Raw genomic sequence first — 14,774 nt, forward strand, 5'->3', positions numbered from 1 at the left:
CTGACGAGCCCTGCCCAGCACAAGACCATGGGTGCCCTGGCACACGCACTCACACTTGCACACATATTCCTGCAGACCTCATGGAAAGCCCACCCATCAGGCCTGGGAGGGCAAAGGACCGCTCCCTGGCGGTTTAGGGCCCCCACCCAGCCTCATGAAAAGGGGCTATTGATCAGGCTGCCACAACGTGGGATTGTGACAGGTTGTAAAAAAAAAAAATTCCTGAGGAGCTGTGGCCACGTCAGGGGGGTGTGCACTAAGGGGGCAGCTGGAGTAGGGCCAGATGTGGGGAGGGGAAAATGTAGTGGTGGGAGGGGCTTGCAAAGGTAAGGGGCACACAGACACCTCACTGAGCACTGCCAAGTGGGGGTGGGGGACAGAGAGCTATGTCCTGGGAGGAGCACAAAGACCCCCTGTCAGCTCACAACCCAGGGGACTGCCATGGCTGTGCTCACCCCACACCCCAGAGCACTCTGCAGCGGGGAGCTCTGTGTTGGGCTGGGAGCCCTGGGCTGGTTGTGAGGGGAGCTGGAGCACTGGCCAAGCCAGGCACAGGCCAGGGGAGTTTCAAGGGTCACTTTTGCCCTTTCTGGGCTCTCCCTCCTTGAGCTAGGACATAGAGGCACTCACTCCCTCCCACCTGCCTTCTGCAGCCATCAAGAGGAGAGTGTTGGGGCAGCTCATGACTGCCTCCAGACATTTGGACTAGGCAGCTGGAGGCAGAAAACCCAGGCCTACACAGTCCCTGTCCGGGGCTCTTCCTCAGACATCCAAGAGCCTTTCTCCCTGTTGCTAACAAACACCAGATACAGTGTCAGCTTGATGGCATCCTGCAGCATCCACACAACACACCCAGCGATGGGCCCCTTTCACACCCAGGATAAGACCCCTGCCTGGCTTGACTGGCCTATCTCAAAGGAGCTAGAGGTTTTCTGCTGCAAGCAGATGGAGCACCACCCCACAGTACTCTCCCCACCCCCCACCCCATTCCCTTGGGGAAGTTGGCCTGCCTTGGGCCAAACGAAATAGGTGGGGTCACACTGGGCACGGACACCCGGAGCAGGATATCCACCCCCAGCCCCCACACCCCACGCCATTCCTGTCCTTCAGAGGAAGGTCACAGTGTGCTGAAGGGAAATGAGCAAAGGCAAGCCCACTTCCAGCTCGAGCCCCTCACCTTGCCTCGCACCCTCCCCATGCACACATACAAGCAGCTGAGGTCAGAGGAAAGTCCCTCTAACCTCCCCAACAGCTCCCTCTGCGTGATCTAGTTTCAGCCCTCAACTTGCTCCTTCCTGTCTAGGCTCAGTTTCCTCATCTGGAAAAACAGGGCTGGGTCCGGGTTTCTACGGTCCCTTCTTTCCAGATTATTCTCTGCTCCTGTGAGCTTCTCTGTGTGTCCCCAAGGGGTGGGGCTCCCAGAAACCCTACATGCATGGGGCTTCTGCAAAGGAAGGGTGGTGGGGTGTGAGGGTCCTCTGAGGATGGGGGTTAGCAGACAGCCAGGTGAGAAAGAGCAGAAGAAAGTGCAGTAAAGGAAGGGGTAGGGCTGAGGTGAGATGCAGAGAAAGCGAGGGGGCTGAGGCCAAGCTGGTCCAGATGGCTGGAGACCCGACCTCTGCCTCCAGTGCTGTCCTCAGCTCACCCGGCAGCAGTAGACACCCAGAGCCCCTGAACAGAGCTCAGGATCCTGCCCCCTTGCCTGGGACCCTTCCACATGTCCCTCCCAGGAAGCAGCTCCCAAGACAAACTCTGGGAAGGTGAGGAGGAGATGAAGGAGGAGGAAGAGGGGGCTCTTCCTTCCCACCCACAGGCTCCACCACCAGCCCACCACAGCCTGACCTCATGCTGCAGCCCACAGAGTTGGAGGGCTGTTGGGGGGAGGGGGAGGATGGGGGCGGAGAGTAGCTTTTACAGGTTCTGCCCACAGCCTGGCCCAGACCAACCCTGTGATTGTGGGTCTCTGGGGTTTGGCAATCTCAGTTCAGACAGACAGTGCCTGTCCCCTGGCCACCCATCCACCCTGCCTCCTTCCCCTGAAGGATAGCCCTTAGAGGCCCCAGGATGACATCAGAGAGGGCATGGGATGTGTGATGTGGTTCCAGGGCCACTCAGCAAAGGGTGTGGGTTCTCCTTGGCCTTGGAGTCCCTGTCTCATCTCAGTGGGCCCTTCGGCAAGCACAGCTCTCCCCCTCCTCAATATCCCTACACACACACACACACACACACACACACACACACACACACACACACACACAAATAAAAGTTCTGATCTGACCCTGAGCCAGCACCAGGGCTCCCCTACGCATACACATCAACCTGTCAGTCAACAAGGACATCCTTGGACAGGGGCTTGCGTGGGGAACAGGGTAGATAGGCCCAACAAGGGTCCTTACCTTCCTGGAACTCCCATGCCAGTGCAGGAGGCAATAGCAGCCCCGGATGGAGAATGCCCAACCCAGGCAGGTGGGCAGCCAGGTTAGGTCCCAGAGGACAAGGAGACAGGAGAGGACAGTAAGGCTCCCGGGTTGCATATCTGATGTCTCTGGATCAACTGATCCCCAAGAAACACCAGGAAAGCAGCTTCTGGGTCCCACTCTCACGAAGGCTCCTGGATCAGGGGCCAGGACACTGCAACTCTGGCTTCTACCCTGCTTCTACCACAGAGACGCTGTGTGACTGGACTGAGAGTCTTGCCCTCTCTGGGCTTCAGTGTCCACATATATACAATCAGAGGGTATGATCTGAGGATCTCCACAGCCCCCATCCTTCAATGCATTCAAGTTCCATGACAAATCTAAACCTGGTTTGCTATTCCCTATATGCCTTTTGAGTGGGAGCAAGGGGAAAATTACCAGGGAAAAGGAACAGGCAGAGCCTGGGAGGTTTTTTTTTTTTTTTCCCGTGCTCAAAGAAACATATATTTTTTCCATTAAAAAAAAAAGACAAAGTGCCAGGCACTCTTGGAGGCCTGTTGGAGTGTTAACAGGCCCTGGGATGGAGCTCTTAGGCTTTACCAGCTGACTAAAAATGTGCTGCCAGGGTGGCTGGGCTGTGTCACACAACTAGGGGACAAAGTGGGGCAGGAAGGGGCCCTTGGGGTGACGGGGAGTGTAGGGAGCTACCGGCTAGGTAGTAAGACACGGAGACAAAACGTGGGAGAGAAGGATGGACAGATATTCGAACGCAGAGGTAAAAATACAGACCGAGGGTCAGACATATAGTGGAACAGGAAAACATAGAGGAGGGTGCAGGCGCCACGCCAGAGGCAGCGACAAAGAAAGTGCTGGAGGAATAAGGGGCCAGGAGCATACTGTGTATTAAAACTGCCTACTATGTGTTAATAACCACAGTAGCCTGCTTTTGTTCTTTCTGAGAGGAGGATGCCCACACAGGGAGAGAGGTGGGTACGGACGAAGCCAGTCAGACCATAGGGGTCAAAGGATGGTGCACCCAGGGACTGAGAGAGCTGGCTAAGAATTAGAAGCAAGCAGGCTGCGGGGGTGGAACGTCTGAAAAAGGGGGCTGCCAGCCAGGGGCGGGGTTTAGACAAATGGACAGATGAAATCCATGAAAACGGGACTGGAACAACAGACGAGGCGGCGAGGGGGCCGGGAGTGCGGAGCCGGCGGGTGGCAGCACGGGGACTCCGGGCTCAGTGCAGCCGAGCCCCGACCTCCCGCAGGGTCCGCCCGGCTCTGATCACCTGGTTTCCAGCTCGGCGGGTCCCAGCGGGTGTCCCTCACACCCCGCGGCATCCACGTCCGGAGCTTCGGGAGCCGCAAGGCCTGTCCCCAGCCCGGCGCCTGGGCCATGAGTCCGCGGCGGGCTCCGGCGCCTCGGGTGGAGGCCCCAGGACTGAGCCCTCCGCCGGGCAGTGCCGAGGAAGGGAGGGAGGGGCCGAGCTAGCCCCGCCCCCCAGGGGCGACTAGAAAGTTCCCCGCCCCCACCTTGAGCAGAAACTCCCCCTTCTCTGTCCTACACCAGCCTCAAGTCATTTAGCTCCACTACTCGGCCTCCCCATTGCCATCGGGCCTCCTCTCTGGGGTTGGAGTGCCCCTCCGGCCTTCTCCACCCGGGACCCCTATTTGAGAGGTGTCTCACAACCCATACCACTTCTCCCAGCCCAGTTCGAGATAGTGAGGGTCTTTTTAGTCACCAGGTCAGCCTCTCCACCTCCTTTCTACTCGACATCTCACCAACCACGTGACATGATGGAAGACCTTGTGCAACATCCAGATGGAGAAGGAAACAATGGCTCCTGCCTTCTTGGCCGGCTGACTCACTCCTGGGCCTCCTCCACCCCATAGTTCTCATTACCCCCCAACCCTGTTTTTTGTCTGTCTGACAACAGCAACGGACCCTGGGTTCCAACAAGGACCCCTTGAAACCCCTCTAGTGCCAAGAATATCCTGGACCTTATGAGCAGAAGCATTCCTTAAAGACTTTCTTGTGTTACAAACCCCAAACTGAGGCCCAAGACTACAAATGACTTGGCCATCATCTAAGCAGGGGACAATTATCTCTCTGTTGCAGGACAGTGATGAGGATGTAAAGGGGCTGATCATGGTACCTGGCACAGAGTACAGTCTCCATAAAGAAAGGTTTGCTTTTATTCTCAAAGAGATCAGCACTGGGCATCCACCACCAAAAAAAGCCTGGACCCAGGACCCGAAATTGCATAACCCACTTCCTCACCCCTAACCTCCATCTATGCAAGCAAACTTACATTACCTAACTTGGGAATGGTGGGGAGTCCTATCCCGCTTTGCTGACAATGGAGGGAAGGCAGTAAGATGCCAGCTCTCAGAACTGGCCATTTCCATTCCACTTGTGGTGGTGGCTAGTAAGGGGGTGGAGAGTCTAACAGTGGCTCTACACTAACCGCAGCATAACCTGGGCCATTTTCCTCTCTGAGCCTCAATTTCCTCATCTGCAACATGAGGATAATAATCCCATGACATATGAGAATAAGGATAAGGGGATACACAGGTGAAGTTCACAGCCCCTCCCTCTACTGTCTCCTTCTCTTGTGCCACAAGACAAGGGCTTAGCAAACCCATATGTGAGGGACAGGCTGGGAAAAGGAAGAGAGGTTTGTGAATTGATTTGTTCTTATTTGTCTGAAATTTGCACCCACTTTTTATAGACTCAGTGGCAGAGCTGGAAGGGAATGCGAGATTAACATGTTGATGATCTCCATGTCATTGGCCCTTTCCCAAGGCAGTGCTGGCACACAGTAGGTGTTTACAAAATATTTATTGAATGAATGTATTCTTCACATGGGGAAGAGAACGTGCCCAAGGTCCCACAGTGAATTCATTTCAGAATCGAGACAGATCTCCTGTCTACTCCTTCCACTAGGCCATTCTGTCTCATGGAGTTCTTTTTGTTTTTCTCTCATACGATCACAAATCAGTGGGGAGCCCATTCCTCTCTCCTAGCACCCTCTGGCCTATCAGGAGTCCCCATTCTGGATTAGCTCAGCCAGGATAAACAGCCATCAGGAGGCCCCTCTCGGTGCCCAACTTAGTGCTGCCAAGCCTTTGACTTTTGAGTTTCCAGCAGCCACTACACAGGCGCCTGCCATGGGGGCAAGTTCCCTTCTGAGGAAACGGAGGCCCTGGTCGGCTCCTTCCAAGCACAGGAGGTTCCCTTTTGCTTTCTGGTGGGGCGGGAGTGCAGGATACAGCCCCTTGCAGCAGCAGCCTAGAAGGAACGGTGGCAGCAGCCATTTCCTACCCTGCTGAGGCATCTTCCTCCCTGGCCAGTCCCTCCCCTATTTCCTGAATTCCGCTTCTTGGGCTCCAGCCAGAACAGTAGTATGAAAAGGCTCCAAAGTTTAACTTGAATGATAGGACCTGGGAACTGGGAAGGACCCCAGAGGTCATTTATTCCCACCTCCTCCCCACTGCAGTAATGCCTTCTGTTAATAAAGAGGAGGGGGCATCTGACTTAATCTCTTACAGCTTCAACTTCATGCCTCATCACATGGACAGGATGGCACCCACCTGGCGATGTTGTTGTGGGAGGAAATGTGAGAGTGGATTTAATAAAAGCTAATGTGTATTGAGCACTAACTATATGCCTGCCGTTGTTCTAAGTGCATTTGGCATACTAATCTATTTAATTCTTACTACAACCAGATAAAGCAGGTAATCATCATTATCACCATCACACCCATTTTACAGATGAAGAAACTGAGGACGACAAAGATCATGTAACTTGCTAAGTTGGCACAGCTAACAAGTGGCGATGGCAGAATCTGAACCCCGAACCTCAGTTTTCACCCATATGATGCAGTGATCCTCCTTACCCCAGAGAATGATGCATCATAAAGGTCCCGTGAGCTCACATGTGTTTGTGTGGCTGGAACTTTTGTACCCCAGGACCCTTAAGGCTTAGGGGGAAGAATGTGTAGAAACCCCGGGGGCTGAAGATGTAACCTGAAGCTTTATCTCCAAGCAGGGAATGTCTTTAAAATCCCTGCTCTTAAACATCTACTTGAATTTTCCAGTTAACTCCAGTGTACATCCATATTGTTTTCATGTAAAAATGGGTGTTTTTCTCCTTTAAGCCTTTAAGGAAAGTTGACACTCCAGGAAGATGAGCCCCATTGGTCCTGTGCATCCATATGCCTCTAGGGCACTGCCTTTGACCCCAGGGGTGCCAGACACCTGACACATGGTAGGCCCTCAGTCACTGAGAATAGCTAAAAACATTTATGAGGCACTTGTTATGTGAGTCAAAGTTCTAAGCACCTTCCACGTACGATTGTGCTTTAATCATCGTGACAAATCTGTGAGGAGGTCAAGTTATTATCGTTGCCCTCATTTTTGGCGGGAAAACTGCAGCACAGAGAGATTAAGTAATTTGCCCAAGGCAGCACAATTGGGAAGTGACCACTGGGCTTGAAACCCAGACAAGCCTGTCACCTTTGGCTAGTAATCACTATACATACTGCCTCTCCAGCCACAACAGAGCTTCTCACCCACACATCTCCACAGCTTCAAACCAGGAAAATTCAGTTGATTCTTAGCAGAAGCAGACCTTATTCCAATGAGATGAGCAACTCCTTGAGGGCAAAGATGTAGGGTCTCTCCCCCCAACTCAGCCTTCCTTAGATCGATGCTAAGCCAGGAGCTGGGCTGTGCAAAGGGCTGGCTCTCCATTCATGTGTGGCAGCTGACTGCTTCTTGGCTGGTGGCTGTCTCTTGGACCCAGCACCTGTTGGGCTGGTGAAAGAGCACTAGCATTTCACACAGGAGCCCTCTGCTACCCTCCATAGCAAAAATCCAACTTCAGAAAGGGCTGCCCGTCATCCACAGGGACAAGTTCACACTTCTAAGGTTGACATTCACAGTTCCACACAAGCTCACCCAGCCAAAGCAGCTGGTCTTCCCAGAACACACTAAACATCATTAACCCTCCCAATGTGTTACATGTGCTCTTCTCTCTCACACACACAAAGAATGCTTATCCTTATTTCCTTGACTCATTTCACAAACGCTTACGTGGTGCTTTCAATGTACCTGGCACTATTCTAAGCTCTATGCACATTTTAACTCATGGACTCATCACAGAAACCATCTAGGTACTATTATTATCCCATTTTACAGATGAGGAAACTGAGGTACAAAGAGATTAAGGTATTTGCCCTATCTCCTGTACCTGGCAAAGTCCCACAGATCCTTGTAGCCACTCCTATGAACAGCATAAGCCGTTCCCTTTCCAGTTGCTCCTTCAGCTCAGTTTCATCAGCAATAATTCTATATTGAGTTGAGTTATCTGTATGTCTTCCTGTCCAATAAGAGTTTGGGGAAAAAAAAGAGTTTGGATCCTCTGAGACCAGGGACTGTGTTTTATTATTTATGGCATATCCATTGATCAGGAAGGAGCTTGGCACAGAGTTGGCACTTAGGGAATATTTGTTCAAGGACTGAATGAATGACCCAGAAGCAGCCTTGCCCAAACTCAATCAATGGTGGCAGAAAGATTTGGGGTCTTCTTTCCCGAACATCACTGTGGTAGAGGAACGTCAGGATGGCTCGGTGACCAAGCATGAAATGCAACCACATTTGGTGAGAGGGGAAGAGAGAGAAGGCCTGTCCACCCTTTCATGCCCTTTGTGTGGTTAACTCAAACCTGGCACCCTGACCACAAGGCCATTTGGGCTGATGGGGCATCTACATCTAGCAAGCCACGAAAGCTGGCAGCTCTGAGGTCTGCTCCAGAGAACTGACCTCACTGGCTTCTGTGTTTCCCTCCCAAGGGCCCCGTGACTCTGTGCAATTCAGAGGTTCATATGGAAAAGAGCAAAGGGTTTAAATGTCACCCCAGGGAGTTGGGGTTTTCTGCTTTGGGTCTCAAACATTATGCTTCACCCAATTGGCTCTATCCTTCCCATGCTGGTCAAATGCACTCTGTGGACAACTAGAGGGCAGTTTGGGCACAACTCTGGCCTCAAGTCCTGGTTCTACCATTCAGTAGCTGTGTAACCTTTGGCAAGTTATTGAACCTCAGTTTCTTCACCTAGAAAATGGAAATATATATTTTTTCTGCCCCACAAACCTCGAGATAATGTATCTGAGAGCACTTTTTAAGTGGAAAGTGACCAGATGTAGAGAGAATAGCGGCGGAGTGCTGCTTGGAGCAGTGTTCTGCAGCTTTCCAAGTGAAGGCAGAAAGGTGAAGGATGGAGCCTCAGTCTTCCCCGTCTCCACCTGGCTGTGTCTGACTACGGCCCAATCATTAGCCTTTTCTGGGCCTTAGTAAAATGGGAAGGATCATTCCTAGGTCCTTGCAGCCAAGTCTTAGAAGAGTTACTGGATAGGCAGCAACAGTGTATATGTTCTACAGATTTTATCAGCTCCAGAGAAGGGGCCCTTAAGAACTGCAACTCTCAAAGCAGCCTGGGGTTTGAACTCCAGCTTCAACACTTACTAGAAGACACGTATCACTTTTCTGGGCCTCAGTTTCCTCACTATTAAAGGGAGAAGGTAACACCTACTTCTCAAAACTGTCATGTGACCCAAATGAGAAATCACTGATAAGATGCACTTGTCAGTGGCAAACTCACCCCTTAGCCTTTCGCCTGCCTGGCTACTTCCTTCCTGTCCTTGTGTCATGCAGGCTGCTCCATTTAATGTCTACTAATTCTTTTTGCCTTTATCCGGGAAGTAGTTACAGCACCCACCCACAGCTGCCCCTACTCCCACTCCTGGGCCTTAGCACACACCCTTCACCCTGATGGAACTTGCAGAAAGGCTTCCTCCTCTCCCCATCACCTGGCAAGGTGCAGCACCACCCAACAGGAACATGGACTCTGCAGCCCGGCTCAGGGATCCAGGTCTCGGTCCATTTGAGCAGCTGGCCTGGCCATGAACAAAAGCAGCTTTTGTGTCAGAGAAGGAGTTTGCAATCTGGCAGCGGTGGTGGGCTGGGTCAGTCATCTGCCTCCTGCATCATCACCCTTGTGTGACTTGCCACAAGGGCTGGCAAGCCATGGCAGTGAACAGGCTTTGTCTGCATCTGTCACTTGGTGTGTTCCTTTGGGATTCCAGGCCACTGTGTGACAGAGTGCCCAAGTGGCTGGGGCCTCCACAGAAGCCCAGCCTGGAGCTGAGGGGCCCTCAGAGAGCATCTGTTCCACCCCCTCATTATACAGATGGAGATCCTGAGGCCTGTGCAGGGAGGGGCAAGCAACTCAGGGCCCTGCACCCAGGTTTTGCCCTTCAGTATTTGCCCCTGCCTTGCCCTGCCCTGCAGGTTCAGTCATCTTCCAGAGGTCTTACGGGTCTAACTGGCTCAAACTATCAGGTCAGAAGGGATTCCAGAGAAGTCCCACAGTTCTCTAGGAGGAACATTTCTCCTCTGTGTGGTATCCTCAGGTAACCCACGCCAAAGCCTGAAAACAAAAGCTGGCCATGCACAGGTTCTTAGATAAACAGTGGTGAGTCTTGAACAGAGGGGGGCGTCCACACACATAGCAGTGAAAGGGATGGTGAGCCAGGCTGTCCCTCTGTACTTCCTTGACAACAATGCACTGGAAGCCAGGCTGCTGTCCTGGAACCCTGAAGGAGAAGGAGCCTTGTAAACATGTTCTCTCCCACCAAGTGTTCAGTCAGAAGGCCTGAAGGGCAGGATTTAGCCCCACATCAGCTGCATCCCCCAGACTGGAGAGCTCAGGGACAGGGACCATGTCCCTTGTCAAAACAGAACCCCAAACCCTGTGTAGTGAGAGGCTCCATGAGGACAGGGCCTTGTCTTGTTGTCTTGAGGTCTGGGGTGGCCCCAGCCTGATAGGAGGGTCCAGAGGGGCTCTTCACACTCAGGGCCCAGGGGCAGGGCCTCTGGGTCAGGGTCCCCTCCCCTCCTGCTCACCCCTCCTTTCCTGGCTCTTCTCCGCCCAAGCCTGGATGTTCTATGTTCTAGTTTAACCAAGGAGGCTGTTCTCTTTGACCAAGTTATTGTCCTCCATGCCTGGTGGTGCCACCCATGCTCCCTTCTGCCTTTGACTTGCTGTATAACATTTGGGCATGTTACTTGCCCTTTCAAGTCTAATGATATCTTCATCAGAGCATAAAAAGTTAGATGGACTAAGTGAGCAGGCTTGCAAATTGTGCCTCACAGTGGCTGGGGAGGAGCCTCAAGGCCTACCATGGGGATGTTGGGGGAGGGGAGAACAAGGGAAGGCTGAGCCTGGAGGCTCAGGTTCCCATCCCTACCCCACCTTGCTTCAATCAGAGCCATACTGCTTTTTATCTGTTTTACACATTGAGCTTCCACACAGGATTCGGTTTGGGGGGAAAAACGTCTGCGTCTAAGAAAAAGCAAATGGACGAGACATGTCCTTACATGGGCCTCAGTTCCCTTCTGAGTGATCGTTGTAGGCATAATACAAGTCAAACCTTTATAGCAGTGCCCAGCACGTAATGATGATGACAATAATAGCTACCATTGATTGAGCACTGTATGCTGGACATCGCTTAAAGGCTGTACCAGGGTCAACTCATTTGCTCCTTCCAAATCTTCTCAAGAAGGCACAATTGGTATCTTCATTTTACACATAGGACACTGAGGCACAGAGAAGTTAAGCAACTCGTCCAAGATCACACAGCTAATGGGGGGGGGTACAACTGGGATTCAAATACAGGCATTTTGGCTCTAGTGCCCTCCTTCTTGATCGGTCCAACTATTGGTTCTCCATACATATTTAGTTATTTTTGTTATTCTTATGGTTATTTCCATAGGTATGTTCTCTTACCCTTCATCTGAAAGTTGCGCTGAGTTCGCCTCTCAATGTGACTGTGCACCTAAAACCAGACCGTGGCTGTAGAGTGGGTGCGTTCCTGTTCTGGCAGCCAGCCAGGCCAGGCTTCAGGGTGCCCTTGCCCCAAATCTGCAGAGATAAAGCCTATGGTCTGGGGCCACTTCCCCAAACTGTGGGCAGTGGGAAAAGGCTGAGTTTGCTAAGAAAATAATGGACTTGAGGATATGGGGAGGGGGAAGGGTAAGCTGTGACAAAGTGAGAGAGTGGCACGGACATATATACCCTACCGAACGTAAAATAGATAGCTAGTGGGAAGCAACCGCATAGCACAGGGAGATCAGCTCGGTGCTTTGCGACCACCTAGAGGGGTGGGATAGGGAGGGTGGGAGGGAGGGAGACGCAAGAGGGAAGAGATATGGGAACATATGTATATGTATAACTGATCCACTTTGTTATAAAGCAGAAACTAACACACCACTGTAAAGCAATTATACTCCAATAAAGATGTTAAAAAAAAAAAAAAGAAAAGAAGAACTGGCTCACATGCTCAGAGCCTAGAAGAAGCCAGGGAGCAGACGGGTGGGAACCTGTAAGGTGACTGGATGTCCCACAGGTGACAAGGCTCTGCTGACTTGCTCAGTTCAGTCCTTACTGACCCATCACTCTAAATGTCCTCCATTCACCCAGGTCAGCCTTCCTTCTTATATTTCTTCTCCTTTTCTGGCCCCCTCTGTTTTTCTCTTCCTCTCCCCTCCCTCTCCTTGCTCAGCAAGGCTCATAATAACTTGCTAAACCACAACCCTCATATTTCTTATGTTTCCACTTCCCAGGGAAATTTCTCAGCTGGTCCTGACTGCTTCTCCTAATTGATCCTCCCACTCTGGCCACATTCATCTCTTCTCGGGCCCCACCCATCTTCCCCAGGCTGGATCCCCTAACTTGAACCCTTCAGCCCGAAGCCTTGCTCCTTCTCCCTACCTTTACTTGGCTGTCAGAGCCACTAACTCCCTGGGTGAGTCCCTTCCCTTTTCTGGGTCTCAGTTTGTCCATCTGTTAAAGGTTGAAGGGGAGCAGTGATTGGACTAAATGATATCCGAGGAGTTTTCTAGCTTTAATTTCCAACCATTTTATATCTGGTCCATTTAGAAAATTGAATCTTCTTGGCCACTTTTCTCTCTCTCTCTCTCTCTCTCTCTCTCTCTCTCTCTCTCTCTCTCTCTCTCATTTATATCTATGTATATGTACACACACACACACACGCACAGAAATGTTTGTGTGTGTGTGTGTGTTCTGAGAACTCTGAAAACACTACTTAGGGCCAGAATCTGAGGAACTGGGAGCTGAGGGAGGTAGGGGGTGGGAACAGGAGTTGCTGAATTTTCAAAGTAGAGCAGCATTTTAAAAGCCAAATGACTTTAGAAAAATGGTCCTCTCGGTTGAGGTTGAGTTTGGCTCCAGAGGAAGCTCAGGGAACTATGTGCCCAGAACCAGGGCAGGAGCAAAGCACTGACTCCGCTGGGTGTGGTGCAACCCCTGGGCTTGAGCTCCATGCCTGCCCCCCACCCCGCCTGACAGTCACCTCTTGCCTGTTCCAGACAAATCGTCAGAACTAGGGGCAATGGGGACCCAGCCCCAGATGGGCCAAGGTTTCTGTTCTCAAGGTGCTTACAGTCAAATTGCAAAGACAAGCATGGAGATAAATAGAGCATCCCTTAGAGCTTCCAAAATGCTTTCATTTCTTTTGTCTCATTTGGTCCTTACAACAGCCCTGTGAGATAGCAAGAGAGGAACTGTTATCCCATTTTACAGAGCAGAGGACTGAGAGTCAAAGAGAAGACAGAATTCACCCTAGCTGATCTGACCGGCAAGTGGAGAGCTGAGACACAAACCCAGGTGTTTAATTTCTAGAGCCAGTCCTCCCTCCAAAGCATCATGCTCTCTCGCATTGTCAATAGCTTTGACGACAGAAGCTTTCTGGAAACTACTGGAAAAACTTCCTAAAGGTGGCTAATTCTTAAAAGTGGGAGTGAGGAGTTATAGGACTTTGGCTCTCCATTTTATATCCAGATATTCAGGTTAAAGTCTTTCTTCAGAGAATGTAGTTTATTTCTAATCCTTATGTGAAGGAAATAGCTCCAACACAGGCAGAACAGGATCCGTGCTCTAAGACAGATAAACAGTATGCAGAGGATTTGAAGGGGGGAGGGGACACTATTTGAACTGACTGTCAAAGAATGGCAAAGGTCTGAACAGATTGAGATGGGGGTGAGGAGTCTCAGAATCCCAGGGACCACAGCAGCTCTCCAGCCCTGCCTAGAAGGAATTTTTCCTGAACAATTAGGTGTATAGAGTGGGCAGGATTTCCTGTTTTCTTCCCTTTCTTCATTTTATATTGTGAGGTACCTGGCCCTGAGTCCCAGCCTTGGGAAACACCTGCTTCACCCACCCGCCCCTCACCTGGAACATGATCACAAATTGCCCCGGAGATGGGCCAGTCCAGCCAGACCCAGGCAGAAGGAGCCATAGGGACCAGGAGGCTTACAAACAGAAGGGGTCCCAGCCAGGCCTCCCCACACTGCTCTTCACTAAATTCCAGGATTCAGTATCAAACTATCAGATGATAAGATAGATCACGTTTTTGGAAAAACAAGGTCAAACAGCTTTCCGATTAAGGGCCATACAGCCATAGCGTGTAGGAGATGGAAGGGCCTTAGAGGTCACTCTATCCAATCCCCTCATTTTAATGATGGGGAAGTTGGGACCAGAAAGAGAAGACACTTGCCCAAGGTCACAGAGCTGCCAGCCACCAAACCATCGTGCCTGATTGTAACTTTAGCCCAGCTGACGTGTGACCCTTGCAGTGAGCCAGGCCTCCACAGGGCTCATCGGCAGACATGAGAAAGCAAGCACATCTGGTCTTTGGAGACTGGAGGTATACAGAGGCACATCTGATATGTCCATCACTCTGCCCGAAGCTGCCTATACACACTGTCTCCCTGGAGTGGGGGTGGGACTCCAGAGCCATTCAACCTGGGCCCTCTCCATCAGAGAGGCCTAGGGGTTCATTCTTGAGGCCTCAGCTCCTGCCTTCTTAATCTCAAGTCACACTTCTGGACTGGAGAAAACATCTCTCCCTTCCCGCACTCTCCTGTTTGGACTGGTCATGATGGTCACTTTTATAATCATTTAGTAACTATTATTTGTGTATTGCTGTAGAGCTTATAGAGCTATCTCACTCCCACTATCACAGTTAGTTCCCACAACAAGCCAGGAATTGGGTGTTTGGATCTTTATTTTCAAACTGAGAAAACTGAGGCTCAGAGAGGTGATCACACAGCTGGTAAGTGACAGAGTCAGAATTCAGACCCAGAGCTGTCTGAGTTCTTCAGAAACTGAGCCCTTTTCATCAGCCTAAGGCCACCTTTTTCACTGGTTTCTTGGGGAGGATGGATAGGCTGATAGAAGGATGGAGCAAACAGTTCTTGAGCAGTCTCTCTGTTGC

At 51.3% G+C, this 14,774-nt stretch overlaps 1 protein-coding gene across 3 annotated transcripts in view; it reads right to left on the reverse strand.

Moving 5' to 3' along the window:
- The window catches only part of STARD8 (StAR related lipid transfer domain containing 8), a 71,367-nt gene that overhangs the window by 35,607 nt on the left and 20,986 nt on the right, over positions 1 to 14,774 (reverse strand). Inside the window, exon 1 of one of the 3 annotated variants that reach the window (XM_081222302.1) lies at positions 3,707 to 3,726. The exons of the other annotated variants lie outside the window; for them this stretch is intronic. The gene's annotated coding sequence lies outside the window, so the exon portion shown is untranslated. Of the gene's footprint in view, positions 1 to 3,706; positions 3,727 to 14,774 lie in introns of those variants that run through there. 3 annotated transcript variants of the gene reach the window in all.

This window comes from Mesoplodon bidens (genome assembly GCF_964165515.1).
Source record: "Mesoplodon bidens genome assembly, chromosome: X".
NCBI classification, from domain to species: domain Eukaryota; kingdom Metazoa; phylum Chordata; class Mammalia; order Artiodactyla; family Ziphiidae; genus Mesoplodon; species Mesoplodon bidens.